Source organism: Aethalodelphis obliquidens, unplaced genomic scaffold (assembly GCF_003676395.1).
Source record: "Aethalodelphis obliquidens isolate GAN/ISIS:26980383/991018 unplaced genomic scaffold, ASM367639v1 scaffold26, whole genome shotgun sequence".
Lineage (NCBI taxonomy): Eukaryota > Metazoa > Chordata > Mammalia > Artiodactyla > Delphinidae > Aethalodelphis > Aethalodelphis obliquidens.
In genome coordinates this window covers 5,024,540-5,050,344 of record NW_020837970.1, presented here as the reverse complement: position 1 = coordinate 5,050,344, position 25,805 = coordinate 5,024,540, and the positions used below count along the sequence as shown (strand labels likewise).

General features: G+C 45.4%; 1 protein-coding gene across 1 annotated transcript in view; it reads right to left on the bottom strand.

Moving 5' to 3' along the window:
- Window positions 1-16,260, bottom strand: part of MYZAP (myocardial zonula adherens protein) — a 117,293-nt gene extending 101,033 nt beyond the window's left edge. The window contains exons 1-2 of the mRNA XM_027123136.1: window positions 15,771-16,260; window positions 10,796-11,140 (exon numbers count right to left, since the gene is read on the bottom strand). The gene's annotated coding sequence lies outside the window, so the exon portion shown is untranslated. The remainder of the gene's footprint in view (window positions 1-10,795; window positions 11,141-15,770) is intronic.
- Between the last annotated feature and the right edge of the window lie 9,545 nt (window positions 16,261-25,805).

Here is a 25,805-nt window from a genome sequence, read left to right as displayed (position 1 = left end):
AAGAAGAGTCATCAGTGTGTGTGTCTGTCCCCTTCCCCCATGGTGAGCTTCTGGAGAGTGAGGACCCAGCCTCATCCTGCTCTGAATTCTCAGTGTGGCACCAACACAGAAGATACTCAAGAAACGTAAGAACTGTTGCTGAACAGAATTCCAACTGATCCTATGGGATTTGCTCCTTCTGAAGATGAGGAAACTGAAGCCAGAGTATCTAAGTGACTTTCCCAATGTCACACAGCCTGTGTTTTAACATCTCGGTCATCATCATCATCCCAGCTATGTCTGCATTCTATAATACTTGCTTCATATGCCTTTTCTCATCAAAGTCTCACCATGACCAAAAACGTGGATACTGTTATTATCCCATTTTACAAATGAGGGAACTGAGACCTAAGGGCATTAGGTTAACTGGTGAACAGCTGGGACTAGACCTCTAATCTTCTAACTCCAGGTCTACTTTTTTTTTTTTTTTTTTTTTAACTATAGTCCTCCTGCATCTTCCTATCCACCCACCCTTCTAAAAAGAGGTCATTCATGAGAGGTCTTTTCCCACGTTATTTCCATGAAGGCCCCTTTTCTTGGGAGGGTTTTATGTGACTAAAAGATGGGTCTGCCTTTCAATAAAACGTGGTCAATGTTGTGTTAGTTTCGGTGTACAGCACTTCAATAAAAAATAAAAATAAAAAACACACAAAAAGTTGTCAAAACACAGCTGCTGAAAGCCAATATGGGTTAGAGATACCTGCATGATTACCTCAGGAGAAAGAGGCTAATGATTATTGCTGTTATGTTGCCTTGAGGTTCTCCTTTCTAGGAAATGGGCTGCTGTTCTGAGTCAAAATAACCTGGCATCATCGATGTTTGTTTATATTACGGCAAACACCCAAGTGATCACTCAAGATGGAGTCAGCATTTGAGAGGAAGGGTGGGGCATGGATTCATTTCTCCATTATCCAAGTGTTTTTCATATTGTTAATCCTTTTTTATACTCTATTACATTTCATTACAAAAGCAGCAGACTACACGTTAGCTTGTGAGCTCTTGGTGGGCACTGGATCTTGTTTACATTCCTGCCTGCCCAGTGGCTAGAACAGTAATTGGCATGTTGTAAGTGCACAGTAAATACTGAATGAGTGAAGAAATGATATTACAGAGTGATTGGCATGCTTCAAGTGCACAGTAATGTTGAATGAATGAAGAAATGATATTACAGGGAGTGCCCTGGCCGTCCGGTGATTAGTACTGGGCGCTTTCATTGCCATGGCCCGGGTTCAATCCTCGGTCCGGGAAACGAAGATCCCACTAAACACATAGCATGGCCAAATAAAGAAAGAAAGGGGAAAAAAAAGAAATGATATTACAGAGCAATACTTCAACTCACTCACGGCCAAGCAAAACTAAAACTAAGACCCTTGCTAACCCAGCTTCTAAGGTAGGCGGGGGTCTCCAAGCAGTTTGCCAGCTGAGCCCCAGGACTGTCCCAGCCAGGAAAGTTCCCCACGCCGGCTGTCACGAAGGGCTGCAGGTGGTGCGTGTGGGCAGATGCCAGGCTCTGGCTTATGACACAGCACACCCCCCCCCATGCCAGGCCAACACCTAAGGAACTGCAAGAGAGAGGGGAGTGGGAGCCCCCAGAAAGTGGAAAAGGAGAAGGAGGAGGAAAATAGGAAGACAAGTAGGGATGGAAAAACCAATGAAAAGGGAGATCTGGTAGAGAAAGGAAAAAATGAAGTCATAGTCTAGGAACTAGGACTTCTATGAAGGGTTCTGGGAGGAGATCAAAAGGAAGGATTGACCCTTTTTGAAAGAGGAGTCAAAGGCCAAGCACTTCTGCCCCCGCCAGAAGTCCTCCTGGTCTAGAACTGTGAACAGGAAGCGGGCAGACGTGGGGGGGTGGGGAGTGGGGAGAGGGACGGGGCTCTGGTAGGGACGGCCTCCCTGCTTGTTCCCTTTCAGCACTGCCCCAGCCAACTCTGGGCCCTCCCTGAGCACTGCTGACAGAGGAGTGCCACCGGGCTGGAGGGAAGAGATGTTAGAACTCTCAGCCGCCACCCATTCCCATCCACAGTAATAGCCACATATGCCTAAAAGCTGTCCTAAATTTCTCTGCTGAAGCACAGGTCTGTAGAAAATTCTAGATGTCTGTATCCACACCCTCCATTTTCTTGAAATCAGTCACTAGATTGCTCCTCCTTCTCCCATCCCAGCGCCTGGACTTCTCTCTCACATGTTCCAGCTTCTGCTTTCTGAACTGTCCGTGTTACTCTCTACAAAACCCTCTCCAGACTCTCTATCGGCATCTTTCGTTGAGGAGCTTATGATGGGACCCATTTCTCCAGCAAAGTCCTGAGTGGCAAAGACTACCTTTATTTCTTGGCAGAACCAATCAGGAATGGAATCACTGAGCAGGACACAGAAGAAGTGAGCCCAAGCGATGCCTGGCTTGCTGGTATTTTTGCCCTCTGCACTCTTATGTCTCTGAGGCTTCTCTTTTTTTCCCCCTTCCATTCAGGTGTCACAGCATCCCAAAGTCCTGGCATATTCCCGTTCTGAATGCCAAACAGAGGCCAAACTTTCACAATACAGAAAGGACGCAGTTCCAACCCAAGGACGAGGGTATTGAATTACAAAGCTCCTCTGGATAAAGTAGAACAAGAAACACCCCATATTCACCGGGTGTCTGAGAAGCAGAGAACAGGGCCTAGAGATAAGGAAAGCAGACTGAGAGGAACCCAATACCCCAGCCAAGTCACCCAGATACGCAGAATTTATAAACCTGTCTAGACGCAGGGGCTGGAAGCTGCTGCTGACCCACTCTGGGGAATACAACTCGTTGAAGACGATCCTGTGCTTACTGTGTTAACTCACGGATGAATGTGCAACTGGCAGGCTAATAATAAGTCAATTCATTGAACAAATAGGTACCAAGCACCTACTACGTACAAGGCACTGGGGACACAGAGAGGAGTAAGACAGACCCTACTTTCTGGGAGCTCAACATCAGTTTGGGAAGAGGGATGTGAACTTAGCAAAGTACAACGCTAGCAAACACTTATACAGCACTGTGCTCAGAGGCTTAAAATACATCATCTCACTTAACCTTTCCAGCAACTCAGTGAGGAAGGTGCTATTATGTCCCCTATTTTGCAGATGACGAAATCACATCACAGGGAGGTGAAGTAACTTGCTCATGATACCAACGCTGGTAAGTGGTGGAGCTGAGCGTCACCCCGAGTCAAGATGGCTCCAGAGTCTGTGTCCTTGACAGCTCACCTCCTATACTGGGAGAGGAGCCAGACTTGAAGTGTGTCCAAAGCACTCTAGTGGGCAGAGGACAAGGGAATCCAAGGCGCTGAGCTGCAGAGAGAAGGAGGGCTCCTCTGGGAAGGCGGCATGGAAGCTGGCACTGCAAAATGAGGAGGGAAAGGTCAGGGCATTCTAGACTGGGAGTCAAAGGAAACAGTGAGGTCAGAGGGTCCGGGAAACGTGTGTTAGCCTCTCTAGCTTAAATCTCAGAACAAGACGGAATGGCTGGAGACAAAGCAGGCTGGGGTTAGACTGCAAAGGGCCTTGAATAAAGTTGAGAATCGATCTGCAGGTGATGGGGAGCTAGTGAAGGTTTGCGAGCAGGGCAGTGACAGGATGGGCAGCAGAGAGAAGAGTATGGATGGAGGCAGAGACCGCAGGGTGAGTGCTTTGGGGTCTGTGGGAAAAGTATTGATAAGAGATAAAGAGGCTCTGAACTAGAGGAGCCAGCGGTGGTGGAAAGGAAAGGAGGGGATGGATTCGAAAGGCAGAAAATCAACAAAACTGAGTGACCAACCAAAAGTTGGAGGATTTTTGTGAATTGTACGTTATCCTAGTGCGTAGGGGAGGAGAATCAGTAAAGAAAATGGATGGATAAAGGATAAGTGATTCCCTTTCTTAGCTCTGGGGCTTTGTTGTGCATTACACAAAAAGTCTGGACACCCAGAGGAAGGCAGCCTCCTGGCTTTTCCAAGTAGCCAAATGGGCTTGTAGTAGAAAACTTGCAGATGCAGAGGTGGAAACCTTGTGTATTTATTTTTTCAGGAAGACATCCTGGTGACTGTCTTTAAGAGGAAGCAGGCTCCACCCAATGTCAAAAAAAAGAAAAAATCACAGAAGGGACAGAGTAAGTCAGGTGAGAAATGTTAAAGGAATTAGGGGCCTTCCTGAGCATACGGTACAAAGAGCGTCTCCTTTTGCCACCCCTTACGTTTTGTTAACATATAAGTAATACCTGTATTTGAATCTGTACCAAAAATAAAATCACTAATCTACAAAAAGGAATTTTTTTTCCTTTTTTTTTTTTTTAAATGAAAAAGCCCTGGGCTTCCCTGGTGGCGCAGTGGTTGAGAGTCCGCCTGCCGATGCAGGGGACACGGGTTCGTGCCCCGGTCCGGGAAGATCCCACATGCCGCGGAGCGGCTGGGCCCGTGAGCCACGGCCGCTGAGCCTGCGCATCGGAGCCTGTGCTCCGCAACGGGAGAGGCCACAACAGTGAGAGGCCCGCGTACCGAAAAAAAAAAAAAAAAAGCCCTGAAATGTTTCTATGTATACTCATGTAGAATGGCTGATACATCTATTTATGCTATGACCACCATCTTGGGTGGGGAATGAGTTTTCCCAAAAGCAGACTTTGAACCAAGGATCCACGTGCAGGGGATTATTGAGGAAGTGCCCCCAGGAGAAACCAGGAAGGGAGTGGGAACTCAGAAAGGGGAAGAAGTCAGCAAGGGCACCATCTTAGGTAAAGTTCCAGATCCAGCCTGATCCCACCGGCAGCTCTGGAATGTCAGTTGCGCCTCAGAGTGAGTCCTGCCTCCAGACAAAAGAGCTGGGCTTTCGTACTCCTACACTAGTCTGTCATTTTCTCGAACGGGGTAGAGGAAGTATATAGCTCACAGGCACTGTGGCACTCCATAGGGGCAAAGAACCTCTATGTCCCTAATAAACACAGACTATTAGCATCAAAGCTACACGCAAGCTGGGAAACAGACACACACAGCTGGTAAAAGACGGCTGAGAATATTTGGGTGGGCACCAGCTGTGTCCACTATATCTACATAAAATATGGATACATATACAGATACCGAGGGGTAGACGATAACATCACTGCTCAGAGCAAAGACCTCTGGAACAGCAATAACCTTAAACCACGGTATGGCCCAGAGAGTCTGGTACAAAACACTGTGAGTACAGAGAGTCTGAAAGGGTCAGAGGAAGGAACACTCCAACTACGGATGCAAGAGGCAGGATCCCCAAATTCAAGAGGCTGGAGCAAGGAGCAGAATCTGACAAGATGGAATGCAGCAAGAATACATCTACAGTTCTTACCTTGCATCCAAAATCAACAGCAACACCAACAGAGGACACAGGGGACCAGGCTTAGTATCCACAGATAGTACTAAGGCTATCCGTGGAACTCAGCTGGGCCAGTAGCTCCACAGAAGCCCACCTCTCTATGACCCAGCACGTGTCCTCTAATTTCAAGATGACTTCAGAGGAAGGCAGGGTCTGGAACCAGAAAGGCAAAAGTCCTCACTGGGAGGTGCTGGACCATGCCTGGGAAGTGGCCTTCAGCTCTGGTGCCACGGTTTAAAGGAACAAGGACCATCCAGATGATTTCAGAAGAACACGACACACATGATATAAGAACTTGACACTAAATAATGAGATTCAGGTGGCAGAACTGGGAATATTGTCCCTAGAGAAGAAAAGACTACGGTCGGGGTTAGGGGGGAGGGTTGTTTGGTGACTTCAATTCTTGAAAGGCTGGCACTGTGGCAGAGTGGTTAAACTTGTTCTGTGTAACCCAGAATGTAGAATGGGGCCCAGTAAGAGCTACAGGGAGATGGAGTTCAATGCAATCTAAGAAATACTTTAATAGCCAGAGCTAGCCAAGGAGAGGGGATCAAGGAAAGAAATTGCTAAGGGTGGAAATGATGGGCAGGACCAACTTGTGAGGCAGACAGGGCATTCCCCATCCCTAGAGTGTGGCTCTAGCGGGCGCCCCAAGCCCGGCTGCACGCTAGAGCCACCTGGGGTCATGGTAACAATATACTTCTGGGCCCTGACACTCTGATTTAGTGGATCTGATTTAGTGGATCTGGGACGATGCCCAGAAATTCACATTCTAATAAGCTTCCCAAACTTCTTCTTATGCCATCAGCCGGCATTTGTGCAAGGACCAGGGTGAAGACATCTCATCAAGGATGACTAGAGAGAACTCAGGCATCAGGTAAGGAAGGGGGCATAGAGTAGATGCAGTTAGTCCCTTCAAATTCTAGAAACGTGTGGCCCTGGGATTGTGGAATTCTAGGTTTTGCATCGGGGAAGTCAGTCTGAGGAACAGTGTTTAACACAGGGGGACTCTGGAGCCAAACTAACAGGAGTGCCTATTCAGGCTCTGCCACATATCAGCTGACGGGTCCTGGGTGCGTCATCTCCACGCTCCAAGGCTTCACCTCCTCTCCTGTGAAACGGGAGATAACAGTACCACCTCTTAGAGTCATTATGAGGCTTGAATGAGAGTATAACATATAAACAGTATGACTACAGTATGTCGTGAAGTCCCTTCTAAAGAAAACTATGGATTGCCCGGTCATGTGTGAGGTAATGCTGAGTGTATAGAGGACGGAACCCTCCTTTAGATTTGGAACAACTTCTTCAAAGCTAGTATGTTGAGTGTTCCATACCACTGCTAATGTAAGACATTTGGAAAACAATAAAAGCGATTCTTTCCCTATATTTGGTTTGCTCTATTAAGAGAGATTGATATAGAGAACTTATCTGCTCTTAGCATGTAACAAAAGAGGACCATATAACTTCACAACAAAACAGCATTCATTATTTTTTAATCCTAAGAAGACCAACAATACTCCTTAACATTATTTTCTGCCTTTAGACCTCTAATGAACTCATGCAAACAGGCCTTCTCTCACTGCAGCTGCTGAGGCAAGTATACAATTTACTATAAATCATGACATAGGGATATGAACAGTTACTTCTCTAAGTTCAGTTTACACTGCCCCAGGTACCCATCTGTTCCCATCCTGCTGGTGGGGGTCTTTCTGATACACCACTAGTCACTCCAGGCAGGGCATCTGTATGTGACTGTGAATACTGTTCATAGCAACAGGACTTCAGGCTATAAGAGGGACTGTCCCCTTGACAAGCTGTGCCCCCAGCCCTGAGCTGTGTCTGCCAGAGGAAGGGATGCCATTTCTAATCTACACACAGCCATATGGGCTGGTGTGGCCCTGCCTGGAATCGGGGGGCACAGGTTATTTCTGTGCAAAATCCCTCCCCCCAAAAACCCCATTCCGGCCACAGTCCTCCCCAGTTCAGTTAATGAGGACTCTGCTCTTCTAGGTGTTCAGGCCAAAATCCCTGGAGTCATCTATGATTTCTCCTTTTAATCTCATAGCTTACATTTTATCTATCTGGCTTTCCCTTCAAAGCATCTCCAAACCCTAAACCCTTTTCATCAGCAACATTTAAGCGACCATTGCCTCTCCTCTGGATCCTTGAAAGAGCTTCCTAACTGGTCTTTCGCCTCCGCCCCCCTCTAGTCAGTCCATCCACAACACGGAGGCCACTGTGATCCTTTTAAACCCACACTCCTCTGGGTAAATGCTTCCAATGGCTTCACAGCTCTTCAGATAAAAGCCCAAGTCTTGAGCACTCGGTTTGTCTCCCCTAACTAAGATCCAAGGTCTATGAGGGCAGGGGTTTTCATCTGTTCTGTTCATTCCTCTCATCCCAGTGTCTACAACAGTGCCTGGCACAGAGCACACATTCAGTAGATCATTCTACAGTGAGCGAGTGGTTTTTTGCCATGGTCCCCAGGGCTGCGGTATGTTCAGATCAGTCCATTCCAGATCCCAGCCCCTCTGGAGAGGGGTGCTGTTGGGATCCATTGCTCACAGACCTGGAAGAACATCTACTTCTGGGTCCAAACCTTCCCTGATGTGGTTACACTTCAGCCTGCCCCCTGCAAGTCATCTCCTCCCCCTCCCCTTCAAGAGCAAATGTCACCAATCTTCCAGTACGTCAGGGCTTTAAGGAACAAAAGCAATCCTGATTTGGACCTACACAAAAGGCCTTGCAGCAGGGCAATAGAAAGGCTTGGGGAAAGACCGGGGGACATGGAAAAACAGTTACAGGAGTAAAAACAAGGGAGAAGTTAATCACTCCATCAGTTATGCTGTGACACACCTTAACACTGGCTTGCACTCACTAGTCCCCATGTCCCTCTCCTCCAGTGTGAGTGAGTCCCTCAAGGCAGAGACTACTCACTCATCAGAGCAGGCATCTGTGGCCCAGAGACGAACACAGTGCCAACACCCCCGCCCCCCTGAAACCCTGCAACTGGCAGAGGAGCAGAGGGGAGCGGAGGGCCTGGGAGGCAGCAGCATCTCTCCCCCGGACACACTGGTTCTCTGCCTTCCACACAGAATGTCAGGGCAGCCCCTACCTCATCAGCTCTCTCAGCTGGGTCACATCACCATGACCCTTCCTGAGAGCCACTCAGCTACCCCTGTGCTGGTCAGAGCCAGGAGCCTGGGGAGTGAGTATCATGGTGCTGTGGGTTTTCAAGTCCATTCAGGGTGGATAAGACGGGGTCAGACAGGGTTTGCTACAGGGGCAGCAAGGGAACTTACCCCGGCTGTAGGCGCTGATGAGGACACTGGGTCTAGCTGAAAGAGGAGAGGCTAGGCACGTAAGCAACTTGTGGTTGCAGCCCCAGGTAGACTGAGCCCAGCAACAGGGAATCCCAGAAGAGGCCTGGGAAGCACCAGGGTGGCTGCCAGAGAGCTGCGGGGCTACAGGCAAGAAGCAGGGCTCAGTACAGATGACCAACATGTCCCAGTTTGCCTGGGATTTTCTTGGCTTTAGTACTGGAAGTCCCATGTCTCAGGAAACCCCATTAGTCCCAGGCAAACCAGGACCAGAAACAGGGAGCACTGCCACACCCCAGTGTGCAGAAGGGACACTGCAGAGATACACAACAGTGACGCCAGAAGAGTGACCCAGACAGGAAAGCCCAGTTGTAAAACACAGGACGGATGAGAGAAACTGAGCTCAGAAAGAGGTGAGATTGAGTCCCCTCAAGGAGGTTAAAAGGTATTCCATTTTTAAAAGTTTCTGCAGACAAGTGAAACCAGGCAGATACAGGTTAAATGAAAGTAGGCAGATTTAAGATAGGACTTATTGCCCTCAAGTAGCTGGAGCATCTTCCAAAGACAACTAACTGTGCAGTGCTTCTCCAGCTTAACTGACCACAGGACGCTCCCTGCCCATGGCATGACTAATACAAGCAGCCCACAGGACACTAGCAAAACACAAAACTCAGCTGGAGAGACCCTGCTCTATCTAAGGCAACTTTTTCAGAAAGCTGCCTTATCTGGCAAGAGAAGTTCACACAGAGCCCGATTACATGAGTAAATAATTGTCCAGCCCCGAGAGGCAGGTCCGAGGGCAAAGTCACCGTTCAAGACAGGACAGTGAAAGCTGAGCCCTGCTGTCTCCAATACGGTGCTGGGTCTGGAGTCATCCATTTATCAGAGGTCAATGTCCTGAGGCTTAGGACTGTTAACGCTGTAACAAGTGCCCCAGCTGGAAGTGAGCTTATCCAATAACCCTTTCCCCAGAGAAGGGAGGGACCCATCTAACGCCAGGAGTGAAGAGGTGAAGAGAAGCCGGCACTAAACACTGAGCAGGTGCATGACAGGTAGAGCACCCCCGATGGTGCTCTACGGCTTCCACGTTTACCTTGACCATGGTTGGAGAAAAGCAGCTGGATCTGACCTGATAGGGAGTAGGGAAGTACAGAAGGGTCTGGAACAACACCGAGCCTTGACAGGCCTGGCACCGGCAACGCAGCCTCACTGTGGGGAGCCTTGTGGAGGACTGCTGGCGTCCTTGGGGGAAGCTGGGTGGTCGTCTTCTTCAAGCGCAGTTTGCCCTCCCATGGACAAGTCACTGTTAGTAGAGCCCTTGAGTGAGTCTTCAAGGGCTCATGTTTAAGTTCTTATTAGGTATGAGGTAGAGACCTACCCGAGGAGAGGTGGAGAGACCAATGGACTGGAGGCCAGGAGACCTGGGTTCTGGTGGTGGCCCTGACCCTATCTGCGTTCACCTGAAGTCACGTCACCTCTCTGGGGCTTCACTTCCCTGTGATAACGGAGGGTTTTTGGACTGGATGTGCTCTAAGGCTGCTTTTTAGCTTTGACGTTCCAAAAGCATCAATAAAACGATCCCAAACACTTCTTTGTTGTTACGTATTGGGGTTCTAAACTGCCGTTTCCCCAAAGTTGTAAGCAGTTTAATCTTATAATGGGTCAGGCCTCTGTGGCACTGGGCAGAGTTGCAGGCTAGATTCCTGAAAAAAGGTAGATGCATGGCCATCACTGGATGTTCAGATCACAACGCAGGAGGAGACGCCTGCACAGGAGTCCTACACCCTCCATATCCTAGAGCCCAGCAGCCTTGGAACACGGCTTTCCATGCTTTCTGGAACACGGTAGGTACCTTTACACTTCCATGCCTCCACATGTCTTGGGCTCCCTGGGACACACGCTCTGAGGTAGGCTTCTGTGCAGAAGGGTTTTGGGGGTATGTACCTCTCCTGGAGTGATGGGACCAGGAATGGTAGAGGAAGGGGCTGACCTGAGAGGCCTTGGCTCAGCCTGTGGGGCTGACCCTCCGCGGCTGGGTTGGCCCTTCAGTGTTGTGCTCAACTGAGGCAAGGGGGCCGGTCCTTTGTACTCACCTAATGACCAATCCCTGGATTCAGGCTTCCCCTGGGGAGGGAGCCTAACATTGGGCAAGGCAGCTCGCTCCAGCCAAGGGCAAGTCCGTTGAGCCATCAGCATCCATTGCTCCCGGCGGCTGGGGGAGTGAGAGAGCGGTGCTCAGCAGCCTGCAGCATCCACCACAGTGCCTTTGCTCATGCTCCTCTCCATCCTTCCTTATCTCCCCAGCTTCGCCCCTCCATCACTGCTGCTGCAGTGCTTCTCCCAGCGATTCAGCATTCTTTGCAGCCCTATTCCTCAAGGCTATGGCTGCCTTATGCACCTCTGTTGCACCAGACAGTCACGTGATGCCTGGCAGGCAGCTGGAAGGAAACAGAATATATTGACCAAGAGTGAGGTCTCTGCATCAGACCATGAGTTCAAATCCCAGGGCTACCCATTGTGAGGGTAATCAATTTCCTTCCCTGAGCCTCAGTTTCCCAACCTGTAAACTGGGAGAAATGGCCATTATCGCTGCCTTTTAGGTGGTTAGGATTAAATGAATGATATAAGTAAAACAACTGGCACATGGAAAGTACTTAATAAAGGAGAGGAGCAGAGACGGCTGTCTCCGGGAGCCTTTTCTACTGCCTATTAGCAAAGGTCTCATAATTCAGTTTTAGGAAGGGAATGGAGAGGAGGAGCTGCAAGCAGCTGTGAGCATGAGAGGGCCTCCTGGGGGAGGTGTGCGGGGGAAACGAGGCCAGAAGCTGGGGGGTGTGGTGGTCAGAGCACGGGCCACTAGGAGGACCCTGAAAATGGAGGAAGGAGCTGCAGGGAGGACCCAGGGCAAGCTCAGGAGGGCTGCGAGACCTGAGTCCTGCTTCAGATGTCATCATTGTCTTAGTCCTTCATCAGAACGTCATCTTCACAAACATCTCTGAAAACACTGTCTCCACAGTATACGTTATCTCCCCCAAACAACATTCTCGGCAAATAAGCAGACAGACATATCACCAATGCCAGGCATTTCCTCCCTCCCCAGTTTACATTTCAGGACAATGTGTTCATTACTGTTGCCTCACAAGGGCCACCCTATAGACCTCTGAAAATAGGAAACAGCCTGACAGAGGGGGCTGGAGGGCCTGACTGGCCCGCATCCTGTCTCCCACAGGGCTAGACCCAGCTAGATACCCCAGGAGAAGCCCACTTCCTCCCCCTCCATCCTCTCCCTCAACAAAACCATCCAAGAAAGAAACATGTCCCTGTCCTAAGAGAAGAGAGACCTTTGTCCTGCCTGTATGAGGGTGAAAGGGAAGGTGCACCGTGCCTGGACACTTTTAACTCTACAGCTTTCCTTGCAAATTTCCACACAGGCCCCCAAACGTGACTCTGTTCAACTTGTTTATGTTCGCAATGTGGGTATTTTATTTTGTGTTATGTCATTTTATTTCATTTTTCTTAAAACCCTACAGGGTACAAACAAATCTGAACACGCCATGACTTAAAACCCCTTAGAGCATCACTATTTGTTATAAATATCTGACTAAAATAAAGCTGCTCTCAGTTCAGCAGGCCTGGCATATCATTCAGGCTAGTTTAAAATGAGGATTAGAATAGAGAGCAGGGCTTCCCTGGTGGTGCAGTGGTTGAGGGTCTGCCTGCCGATGAAGGGGACACGGGTTCGTGCCCCGGTCCGGGAAGATCCCACATGCCGCGGAGCGGCTGGGCCCGTGAGCCATGGCCGCTGAGCCTGCGCGTCCGGAGCCTGTGCTCCGCAACGGGAGAGGCCACAACGGTGAGACGCCCGCGTACTGAAAAAAGAAAAAAAAAGAAAAGAAAAGAAGAAAAGAAGAATAGAGCCCAACTTTAGCCAACTAAAAACTAAAGTAAATTGTACTACCTAGCAGAACCACATATTTTCATTCATTCGCTTATTTAGCCGTCTATTCATTTAATAATTCAACGATAAATGTATCAAGTACATCGTGTGGTATTGTATTGAGTACTTTCAAGGTGCCAAGTATTGTCCTAGTGCTGTGGGAAATGCAAGGATGCGTTAGAATCATCCCCTCCTGCAGAAGCTTACAGTCTAGAAGGGGCAGTGGAGAACAGGGACCAGGCTGCATGAAAGTATTATTCATTTGGAGCCTAAGACAGTAGCAGAAGATGTGAGGCAGGGAGAATGGCGGGGAGGGTAGCTGGGCTGGCCTAACACTCATATATACACAGAACCCTGGTTGCCATGAATTTTGCTATTAAATTTTATCCCAAATTTTTAAATGTCACTGAAGCATTTTAAGCAGAGGAGTTCCATGATGACATGTTGCCATCAGACTGTAAGTGGCCCCTCAGTTGTATATCCCCAGCCATCAGTACGTGCCACATAAAAGAAGCTCAATACAGTAAGTCCCCTACATATGAACCTTCAAGTTGCGAACTTTCAAAGACGTGAACACGCGTTCACATGTCCAATCACGTAAGTTAGTTCACGGGCCTGGAGTACATTGTCATGTGCATGCATCCTCTACAAGAGGTTGTGCTTTTGTGTACTTTACAGTACTGTATAGAGTACAGTAATACAGTATCTGTATCTCAAGCCCAGGATGTCCAGAAGCAAGAGGGTAAACAGAATTGAATCCAGCAAGGAACTAGAACCTGTACCATCAATGTCAGGAGTGAGTGATATTGTACTATAAGACTAAACATGTTTTCTCTATTTTTGTCTGTTTTTTATGTATTATGTGTGTGAAAAGTATTATAAACCTATTACAGTACAGTGCTATATAGCTGATTGTGTTAGTTGGGTACCTAGGCTAACTTTGTTGGACTTAAGAACAGAGTGGACTTACGAATGCACTCTCGAAATGGAACTCATTCGTAGGTAGGGGACTTACTGTAACTATTTGTTGGAGAATGAATCCGTGCATGAAGATGTTCGAGAATAGCAGAAGAGATGGAATCTCTAGAGATGAGAGGAATTAGGACCTTGTGAAGTTTGGGAAGTGATTGGAACACCCACAATGACAATCTAAGAGATAATAAGCAAACATTGGTTAAAATGATTGCCAGGCTACTTAACATCATTAGCCATCAAGGAAATGCAAATAAAAACCATAATAAGATACCACTTCACATATACTAGGATGGCTATAATCAAACAGACAGATAATAACAAGTGTTGGCAAGGATATGGAGAAATTGGGACACTCCTACACTGCTGATAGGAATGTAAAATGGTGCAACCACTTCAGAAAACAGTTTGGCAGCTCCTCAGAAAGTTAAACAGAGACTTAACATAAGACCAAGCAATTCCACTCCTAGGTATATACACAAGGGAAATGAAAACTGTAGCCATTCACAGATGTATGCACAAACGCTCATAGCATCATTATTCACAGTAGCCAAAAAGTGAAACAACTCAAACGGCCACCAACTGATAAATGAATAAACCAAATGTGGTATAGTCATGCAATGGAATACTATTTGGCCATAAAAAGAAATGAAGTGCTAATAGATGCTACAACATGGATGAATCTTGGAAATATTAAGCTGATTTAAAAAACCTCTTCTCAAAGGACCACATATTGTATGGTCCTGTTTACATGAAATGTTCAGAATAGGCAGATCTAAAGAGAAAAAAAGGTGTGTCCACTATGGAAAACAGTATGGAGGTTCCTCAAAAGAAATTAAAAAGAACTACCATATGATCCAGCAATACCACTTCTGGTTATTTATCCAAAGAAAATGAAAACACTAACTTGAAGAGATAAATTAATTAAATAAATTAATTTTAGAAAAAAGAAAGAAAAGATAAATGCACCCCCATGTTCATAGCAGTATTATTTACAATAGCCAAGACATGGAAACACCCTAAGTGTCTATCATCCGATGAATAAAGAAGATGTGACATAAATATATATATGTGTGTGTGTGTGTATATATATATACATATATACACACACACACATATACATATGCACACACACACACACAACGGAATATTATTCAACCACAAGAATAAAATCTTGCCATTTGCAAAACATGGATGGACCTTGAGGGCATTATGTTAAGTGAAATAAGTTAGAGAAGGACAAATTATCTTGCTCATATGTGAAATCTAATAAAACAAAAACCAAGCTCATAGATACAGAGAACAGATGGGTGGTTGCCAGAGGAAAAGGTTGGGGGGGATGGGCAAAATGGGTGAAGAGGGTCAAAAGGTACAAACCTTCCAGTTATAAAAGTCAGGTGGGGACTTCCCTTGTGGCACAGTGGTTAAGAATCCACCTGCCAATGCGGGGGACACGGGTTCGAGCCCTGGTCCGGGAAGATCCCACATGCCGTGGAGCAGCTAAGCCCGTGCGCCACAACTACTGAGCCTGCGCTCTAGAGCCCGCGAGCCACAACTACTGAAGCCCGCGCACCTAGAGCCCGTGCTCCGCAGCAAGAGACGCCACTGCAGTGAGAAGCCCGTGCACCGCAATGAAGAGTAGCCCCCGCTCGCCGCAACTAGAGAAAGCTTGTGTGCAGCAATACTAAAAATCATTGAATTGCACACTTCAAAGGGGTAAATTATATGGTATGCGAGTCATATCTCAATAAAGCTGTTACCAAAAGGGACACACTGACACACATATTTGTGGATAAAACTTTTACACACACACACACACTGATGGCCAGGCCATGGGGAGGCCCAGTGGGGGAGTATGGTGACTCTGTAGCAGAGACAAGCAGTCTGATTCTCAAGCTTTCTCTGAGCAGCCCAGGTGGCCGGGGGTGAAAGCAGGTGAAAAGACAGAGCCGATAACAACTAAGCAGAGCTAACAGTTGCTGAGAGCAACCATGAACCAAGCACTACAGAGAGCTTTACCCACATTATCTCATCACATGTACATGTACTTAGATGCACATACATAATTAAATATCACATCCTTCCCAGTGAGGTAGGTGCTCTCATAAACCCTAGCTTACAGATAAGGAAATGAGTTCCGGAAAGATGAAATAACTTACCCCCAGTTTCACAAGCTGTAAGGAAGGTGTGGACACACAGCCTGGGCAGCCTGCCCCTGAGCACACGCACTTAATTCCTGATCAATGCCGCCTTCCCCAAGGGTGGAGGTCGAGGAGAGTGGGATGGTAGCGCACTGGGAGGGCCCAGGTGCCCGTGGTCCCAAGGAGCATGGAGAACTGGTTCTGTGGGTATGCCAGTGGCGTGCAGAGCTGCAGGAATTTGTGGAATTTGTGGTCACCACTCTTAGTTCTTGGTGATGAGATAATTTAAAGCTTGGTACATTCCAAGGTGAGGTGTAAGGAGGGCTGATCATGGGGGTTGGTCGTGGGGCTTTGACAGTGATGATAGGTTGCTCATCATCCCAGATGGAGAAATAACTGAAGTCGCCCAAATCTCAAAATTCTATGAATTTCAGAGGGATGTACGTGCCAAGGACATATCCCTGGAGGAAAGTTAAGGGAAATTCCATCGCTTACCAACCAAATGTGGAAACAAAACATGCAAGAAACAGGACCCTGAAGGACACAATGACTTCTGTCAGAGCTTCCTAAACTTTCCATCACCAGGGGCACCAGGGGTATCATTCTCTAAGAATAGCATATTTGGAAAAACTTCGTCTCTCCCATTACATCTTAATGAATAATTAACTTTTCAGCATTTTCATATGTCAGAGAGACTTACAATTAATTGCCAGGTGGAGCTTCTGATAGTTGAGACCATCAACCTTGCCTGGCTGGGTTGCTAGAAGCCTCGAGCCAAGAAACACTGATCTCATTGGCCAAGGCATCAGTACTTGGGAAGCTGTAGAATTTCTTTCCGTCAGGCTTTCCAGAGTACTGGAATGGCCTTCAGGTCCCCTGAGAACTTCTGCAGCCCCCTAAGGGTACATGAGTCTTCTGTCAGGAACACTGTCCTCACCTTGTCTCCTGTGGTTAGGGCTGGTTTGTCACAGGCAGAGTAGAGAGGGGACAGCTGTGGATTTTACCAGGGTTTGGGACCCTGAAAAACAAGGTGCTGTTTAACACTAAATGGAAGCTAAGGCATCAGGATTGCACAAACACCTCTCCCCAGCTTTCCAGAGTGACGCCAAGCCTGAGTGATTTTGTTCTTTTCAATAAAGGCAATGTGTTAGGTCTAGAGTCTAGACTGGTGATGTCCAATAGAAATATAACGTGAGCCATCTTAGTAATTTTTAATTTTTCTAAGAGTCACATTTTTAAAAAGTAAAAGGAAGGTGAAATTCATTTTAATAATATATTTTATTGAAGCCAATATACCCCAAATATTATCCATTTCAACATTAATATTAACATTACCATTAATAAGAATAAAATAGTAATGAGATATTTTGTATTATGGGGATACTAAGTCTTCAAAATGCAGTGTGCATTTTACACTCAGAGCATATTTCAAGCTCTCAGACTAGCTACACTTCAAGCTCTCAATAGCCCATTGGGGCTAGTGGCTATATAGCTAATCAAAGAAGGAGCTTGAATTGGGATGCCTTCCTCAAACCCCAAGTCAGTGCCATTTCTGCTGCTTAAGCCCTGTGTTTGTTCCAACACAAGTAATTGACTTCTCTGCAGACATCCCTACAGCTCCCCCAGTCCAGCCACCCATGCAGGGCATGGCTGCCTACTGATACCTGGGATCTGCAGGGACATCCCAGGACCAGCAGGCCGCTTGGGGCAGACAGGGTCCAGGGCCCTAAACGCCATTCATTAGATGACCCCTTTCAAGCTCCTAAAAGAGCATGTATTTCCCACTGGGGCCTCCCTTCTGACTTTCCAGAACTTGGCATTCAAATTGGGTTTATCTCATCCCCTCCCAAGCGCTCCCCTCAGGTGCAGACTGAGGGGCTATGAGGGGCTATTTCCTCGCCTGTGAACTGGGAATCAGATAAACAAAGCAGACACAGGCAGGGGAGCATATAGAAGCAAAAGAGAGAAAGAACTTTCAGGGTTCCCTGTGGTGCCCCAGTCCCTGCTTCAAGTTCCCTGCCCTCTGGCTCTGTGAGACATCCCTCCTACCCCAAAACAAGTTCTCCTTGTCACTTACGGTAATCCCCGTGGGATTACCCCAGCCCATATGCTCCTGGATTTTGTAGATTATTGGATCAATTGTACAAACAAACTCTAAAGAAAATCAAAGTCCAGAGGCCAATAAGTACAAAGAATTTATCTTGAGAGGAAAAATTGGGATTGGCTTCAGACAGAATCGGGTTCAGATAGTGATTCTGCAACTACTTGCTGTTGACTTCATTAAAAAGAATTTAAAGTTATACATATCCATGGTTTTGAAAGTCCAGTGGTTCTACAAGCTTTTTAAAAATGAGCATTCTCCTCCTCCATCTTCTACACCCTGATTCCCACTCTCTAGACACAACTGCTTTTAGCTACTTACTCTGATATTTATCTCTGTATATTCAAACACGACACTTACATGGCTATATCTAGATTCTGTTTAAATTTTAGATCTTATCTATTGGTTTTCCAAATGGAAAGAGGTTTTGGTCTCTTAAATCTCCCTGCCCACTTCCCCTCCTCCATTCTCCAAATAGAGCCATATTATAATTTTGGTTAAATCAATATTCAGTGCTTACACCCTATGGCCATGTGATTATTAGACCATAAAGTGCACTATATATAGTAATACCTTCTTTCTTAGACAACTTTGTGTTTTTCCTGGAGTTAACAATTGTCACTTTTCTTCATTTAACTTTTTATGTACTTATTACTAACTCATCACTAACTTTCCTGCAAACGTAGCAGTCTCTCAGTACGATAAAATTCATTTGGTCCTGTACCAATGGCATCTTTTTCTGGAGACAGCTCCCACCCGACTTCCTGGAAGAGCCCTCCATACTCCTGCACTTGTCTGGTTCTACAGGCCAGTCCCACAGCGCCACTCTGGGTCTCCTCTTACCTTTGTCCTGGGCGATTCTCCAGGTATGTTTCCTGGGATAGATCACCAGCTTACTTTAAGTCTTCCTCTTCCTAGGATAATCTTCCAATTTTGGAAACACCAAGGGTAAAAAGGAATTAAATTTTTCAAGATTTGGCTTTTTTTTTTTTTAAGATTGTTTGAGATTTTTCTTGTTTTTTGAGGTAGGCTTGTATCGCTATAAACTTCCCTCTTAGAACTGCTTTTGCTGTACCCCATAGGTTTTGGATCATCATGTTTTCGTTGTAATTTGTCTCTAGGTATTTTTTGAGTTCCTCTTTGATTTCTTCAGTGATCTCTTGGTTATTTAGTAACGTATTGTTTAGCCTCCATGTGTTTGTGTTTTTTACGTTTTTTTCCCTGTAATTGATTTCTAATCTCATAGTGTTGTGGCCAAAAAAGATGCTTGATATGATTTCAATTTTCTTAAATTTACTAAGGCTTGATTTGTGACCCGAGATGTGATCTATCCTGGAGAACGTTCCGTGCACACTTGAGAAGAAAGTGTAATCTGCTGTTTTTGGATGGAATGTCCTATGAACATCAATTAAATCTATCTGGTCTTTTGTGTTATTTAAAGCTTATGTTTCCTTATTAATTTTCTGTTTGGATGATCTGTCCATTGGCATAAGTGAGGTGTTAAAGTCCCCGTTATTGTGTTACTGTCGATTTCCTCTTTTATGGCTGTTAGCTTTTGCCTTACATATTAAGGTGCTCCTATGGTGGGTGCATATATAACTGTTATATCTTCTTCTTGGATTGATCCCTTGATCGTTATGTAGCGTACTTCCTTGTCTCTTGTAACATTCTTTATTTTAAAGGCTATTTTATCTGATACGAGTATTGCTCCTCCAGCTTTCTTTTGATTTCCATTTGCATGGAGTATCTTTTTCCATCCCCTCACTTTCGGTCTGTTTGTGTCCCTAGGTCTGAAGTAGGTCTCTTGTAGACAGCATAGAGATGGGTCTCGTTTTTGTATCCATTCAGCGAGTCTGTGTCTTTTGGTTGGAGCATTGAATCCATTCACGTTTAAGGAAATTATCGATATGTATGCTCCTATTACCATTTTCTTAATTGTTATGGGTTTGTTTTTGTAGGTCCTTTTCTTCTCTTGTGTTCCCCACTTAGAGAAGTTCTAAAGCTTTTGATTTCTTCATCGAGTCTGAATGAGATCCTTGCTGGGTAGAGTAATCTTGGTTGTAGGTTCTTCATCACTTTAAATACAACAGGCCACTCCCTTCTGGCTTGTAGAGTTTCTGCTGAGAAATCAGCTGTTAACCTTATGGGAGTTCTCTTGTATGTTATTTGTCATTTTTCCCTTGTTGCTTTCAATAATTTTTGTCTTTAATTTTTGTCAATTTGATTACTATGTGTCTCAGCGTGTTCCTCCTTGGGTTTATCCTGCCTGGGACTCTCTCCACTTCCTGGACTTGGGTGGCTATTTCCTTTCCCATGTTAGAGAAGTTTTCGACTATAATCTCTACAAATATTTTCTTGGGTCCTCTCTCTCTCTCTTCTCCTTCTGGGACCCCTATAACGTGAATGTTGTTGCGTTCAATGTTGTCCCAGAGGTCTCTTAGGCTGTCTTCATTTCTTTTCCTTCTTTTATCTTTATTCTGTTCCATGACAGTGAGTTCCACCATTCTGTCTTCCAGGTCACTTATCCGTTCTTCTGCCTCAGTTATTCTGCTATTGATTCCTTCTAGTGTAGTTTTCATTTCAGTTATTGTATTGTTCACCTCTGTTTGTTTGTTCTTTAATTCTTCTAGGTCTTTGTTAAACATTTCTTGCATCTTCTTGATCTTTGCCTCCATTCTTTTTCCGAGGTCCTGGATCATCTTCACTATCATTATTCTGAATTCTTAGTCTGGACGGTTGCCTATCTCTACTTCATTTAGTTGTTTTTCTGGGGTTTTATCTTGTTCCTTCATCTGGTACATAGCCCTCTGCCTTTTCATCTTGTCTACCTTTCTGTGAATGTGGTTTTTGTTCCACAGGCTGCAGGATTGTAGTTCTTCTTGCTTCTGCTGTCTGCCCTCTGAGGATCTGGCATTTCTGAAGTTGTCTTGGTGTTTTGGATATGTACAGAATTCTAGGTATGGAGAAGTAATTATCTCTCTGAATTTCGAAGGCATTAGTCCAGATTTTCTAGTTTATATTTTGTTTTTCTTAAGAAGTCCGACACTATTCTCATTCCTAATATCCCCTTCCCCCCACTGGAAGATTATAGGGTCTCCTCTTTGCCCCTAGTGGTCTGAAATTTCACCATCACATGCCTCGTGTGGATCTATATTCATGCATTGTGCTTGGTGCTCTGTGGATCTTTTCTGTCTGTACATTCGTGTCTTTCAGATACGGGGAAATTTCTCAAATTATGTCTTTGACACTTTTCTCCCCTCTATAATCTCTGCTCCATCTCTATGGAATTGCTATTATTCAGATGTTAGACTGTCTGGAAGGATCCTATCATTTTATTATGTCTATTTTCCATCTCTTGTATGTTGTTATTGTTCTGCTTTCTGGGTGATTTCCTTAACTTCATCTTCTCTTTTTCTTTCTGCTCTTAAACGTTGAAGTCCAAGGATTATTTCTGTTTTCTGAATATTCCCTTATTACAAACTCCTGTGCTTGAGTATGTATTCTCTGGTGATCAACTGATCACAGGACCTTGATGTTGTTGCCCAAGGGTTGTTTCCTTCTGCTAGCTAGACTGCCTGTCTCTTCCCAAGCTCCTGTTGTTTTGATGGGGCACTTCCAGTGGGGACTCTTATCCCTCAGTATCTTTAAGTTCTATGTCCTGAGCCGGTCATCTTCCCCAGAAAGGAATCCTACAGCCTCCTGCCTGGAAGGTATCAACCTGGCTGCCAGTGCTCTTGGAGCAGGGTGGTGGAGGGGCCGGTGGTCTCATCATTCAGCATATAGATTATAGCTCAATCCCCAGTGTAGCGTAGTGCCCTCTCCTCAGCTGTGCAACTGCCCAAAGCCAGCAGCTCCAGGGAACCAATGTCTAGTCTTCTGCTAGGATGAAAGAGGATCTGTGCAAATTTTCGACAAATCCTATAGTTAGCCCCATCTGTACCATTTTCAGAGGATTCTTCATACTTCAAGCTTCTTTCACTGTCTGCTACAACATACCATTCTCTGTCTGTTAAACTGACACATGTCCATCTCGTTTCAGCTCTGCAGATTTTATTGCTATTGTTTACTGTCCTCTTCTATTGCGGTTGTTTTACAGCCATTAAAAAAATCTCTTGAATGTGATGTTTTAGCAGAATTTCAGGAAGGAGTAGTGGTAAACTAGTGCATTCAACCTGCCACATTTAACCAGAAGTCTCACTGTGTCACCTGGGCGAGCTACTTCATGCTTCTAGGCCTCTTCTTCCTCATCTGGAAAAGGCTGCCAGTAATACATACCTCACGGAGCTGTTTTAAAAATAAAATAAGGTAATGTTTGTAAAGCATGATGTATGGTTTCTGGTACATAATATGTACTCAGTGCATAGAGTTTACTCTTTTCAGTTACCAGATCCACCCTGAGAAAATGGCATGAAACACAGCAAAAAAAATATTCAGGTTAGATCAAGTACAACTTCCTAAATTCATAAAAATTAGATCCTGGAAGTAATTATTTGTCAAACATGTCATCTTTCCACACTCATAATATAAGAATATGGTAGACAGCCTCATCCTGGGTCATTTTAGATATAGTCCTTTTTGGAAACAGAACTGGATGAAATGACCTCCGAAATTATAAGAGATCATCTTATAAAATAATCTCTGATGAATAAGTACCACAGGGAAATAGAACAATGGTAATATGGCAGCCCACCGTTCCTGGGAATTTGAATTGCTTTATTTCCAGGCTGGTAGCTTGTTGGAATATTAGAACTCTCTGAGTGATATAATGCTAGGATAGGAAACATACAGATGGACTGCACTAATAAGTGGTGTTAGGGTAGTATTGCAAATGTGTATTTGCATTCAAGCTAGAAAATAAATTTGAATTGAAACAAGGAACACCCAGCCTTTAGATTACCCACAGGGCCTTCAGGAACTAGGATTCTAGACTGCTCAGCCTTTGGAAACACACAGCTGTCATAGGAGTTGTTTGAAGGGGGTTCACCCATAGAATCTGCGATCTTTTTTATCCAGGGTGAGTTGAAAAATGGAAAGTTCCTACTGAGAATACTTGGGAATATAGAAACTTTGGGGAGTGAGAGAGACAGAAACATGGCCTTTCTGAGGAGTAATCATGCCTGACCATTTTCAGAGGGAATTAACATGTACATTGGTGCTGCTGTTAGGGGGAAAAGAGTTGTATGTAATTTATAGTTAATGAAAAAATATTTGACAAGTCTTCTGCAAAAGCTCTCCTTTGAAAGAAACCATGGCTGTGAGAATGTTCTCAGCCATGGAGGTCCAGCTTATGGACAGGAAGGAAGGAGTGCTCATAAATAGGAACTGTCCTTGTGGAAGAACTGTCAACTCCAGAGGCATCCAGACCCTGGGCCTCACACCCCTCTTTTGCTTTCTTTAAAATTTTCAGTTATTACACGTTCAATGTTTTGGAAAATTCAAATAACAGAAGCAGAAAGAAAAATTCCTTGAAATCCTGCCACCCATCTTAGCTTTTTCATCAAGGATCTTCGTGTATGAGGAAAAATCTAGAAAAATTTGGCTTGAACGTGGCACTACCTTCCTACAGCAATGCGAAGGTTATAACCCACGCGTAGAGGGGGAGTCCTCCAGGGCCGGGTTTGAAAGGGCCTCCACAGCTACTCTATTCTCACCATTATGGACTCATCTGTACTGGACAAACAGGAGGACACAGTGAGTCCCCGATGAAAGGTCAACATCTTGCTGGCCATTAACACACCTTAGCAGGGATTACTGTGCTTTAATAAGGCCAACACCTTTGAAAGTAGAGCCCAAGGCCCTGAAGGAAAGGGCTTTGTTAATTACAAAGGACTGTATGAAGAAAGTGTTATTATTGGTCCAAAGCAATGGAATTCTAGGTTAAAGTGTGATAGAGCCTCTGCACTGAAGTCACTGGCCTCATAGGTTACCAACACCAACAAAAGTCAGGTACCAGAAGGGAAAATATGAGTCACGAGAGACAACTGTCTAAAGAACATATGCAATCGTGACACATGAAGACCTAGGACGCACGTCAACCTGTCTTGCAGAAAGATAAGAGGATCACAGCCAAGTTGAAAACTTCCTGCACGTGGCATTGTGAGCTGGGGAGCCACTGGGCCAGGTGGCTTGTCACTTGCCTGGATTTTAGAGATTGTCATGGTCACTGCAAAGAAAAACGCATGAAACCCTCCTCCAAGGCTGGTGTGATTGTAAAATTACGCAGCCTCTGGCAAACAGCTTGACAGTTCCTCAAAAGGTTAAACACAGAGATACGTTATGACCCAGGAATTCCACTCCTAGAGAGAATTCCACCAAAGAGAATTGAAAACTTATGTTCAAACAAAACCTATACACTAATGTCCATAGCAGCATTACTCATAATAGCCAAACAGAGACAACTCAAATGCCAGTCAACTGACCAGTGTACAAACAAAATGTGGTATATTCACACAATGGAATAGTATCAGCCATAAAAAAGAATGAAGTCCTGATACTTGCTACCACGTGGACGAACCTTGAATACACCATGTTAAACTGAATCAGACACAAAACGCTACATACTCTATGCTTCCATTTATATAAAATGTCCCAAACAGGCAAATCCACAGAAACAGGAAGCTCATGAGTGGTTGCCAGGGCCGAGGAGGAGTGACTACTAATAGGTATGGGGCTTCTTTTAGGGGTAATGAAAATGTAAACTTAAAAAGGCCTTTTGGGCTTCCCTGGTGGCCCAGTGGTTGAGAGTCCACCTGCTGATGCAGGGGACACGGGTTCGTGCCCTGATCCGGGAGGATCCCACATGCCGCGGAGCAGCTGGGCCCGTGAGCCATGGCCGCTGAGCCTGCGCGTCCGGAGCCTGTGCTCCGCAGCGGGAGAGGCCACAACAGTGAGAGGCCCGCGTACCGCAAAAAAAAAAAAAAAAAGGTCTTAGCCTCCCTCCCAATACACCAAATATGTATCAGCAAATAGCATGCAAGAAAGGGTAGGGATCTAGCAGGATGGAGCAGCCTCCATGGGAGACTTTTCCACAGTGAAGCAGCCAGTGTCATTTTTCTTTAATAACTGACAATGAATATGTCTAGTCACTTTCATGATCATTGAACATACTGCATAGAAGGAACAACAGAATCGGAGGTGTGGGACCAGCTCCCAGGCTACCCCTCTGGCTTTGGTTGGCTGTTTCAGGAAGGAAGGAGGACAACTCCATGAGGCCCCACCCTGGCAGGTGTGTGGGCAGGAAGAGAAACCAGGAAACACTGGCGCTGATGGAAGAGACAGAACCGCACCCAGCCAGTGGCTGCTGTCATAGCGCTGAGTCCCTCTCAGCCATGTGAGGAAACAGAATGGAGAAAACCCAGCCTGATGACAGGAGCCTTTCAGCTGGGTCTCTTCCCCACCAATCCTGTCTTCTGCTGACAATTTTACCCCTGTAGACACAGCTTCTAGCAAAACACCTGGCATATGTGGGAGCTCAGTGAATATTTGTTTAATGAATTAATAGCAGTATCACCTATGACAGCAAACAAAAAAGAAGCAACTTAAATGTCCTACAACAGACTACTGATTTGTATACATTTATGATATCTCTAGCAGGTTATATAACAGTACAAAAAGTATGATTCCACACTTTATAAAAATAAACCTGTATATAGAGAAAAGGCCTAGGCAAATATACACAAAAATATTAAGTTATATCTAGATAGTGAAACCAAGGGTGACTTTCTTTCTCCCCCCCATCCTTCTCATTCATATTATTATCACTTACCTATCTGTATTTTAAAATAAAGAGCATAAATTATTTGCATAAATGAAAAAGTTAATAAAAATTCCACTTGCATGCGAAAAAGGCATTTGACACAATAATTCCTGTTTTGGGATATCACTCCAAGAAAATAATGCCAAATACCAAAGAAAATAATGCCTACAAGAATTAAGTAAAATGTATTTTCTAT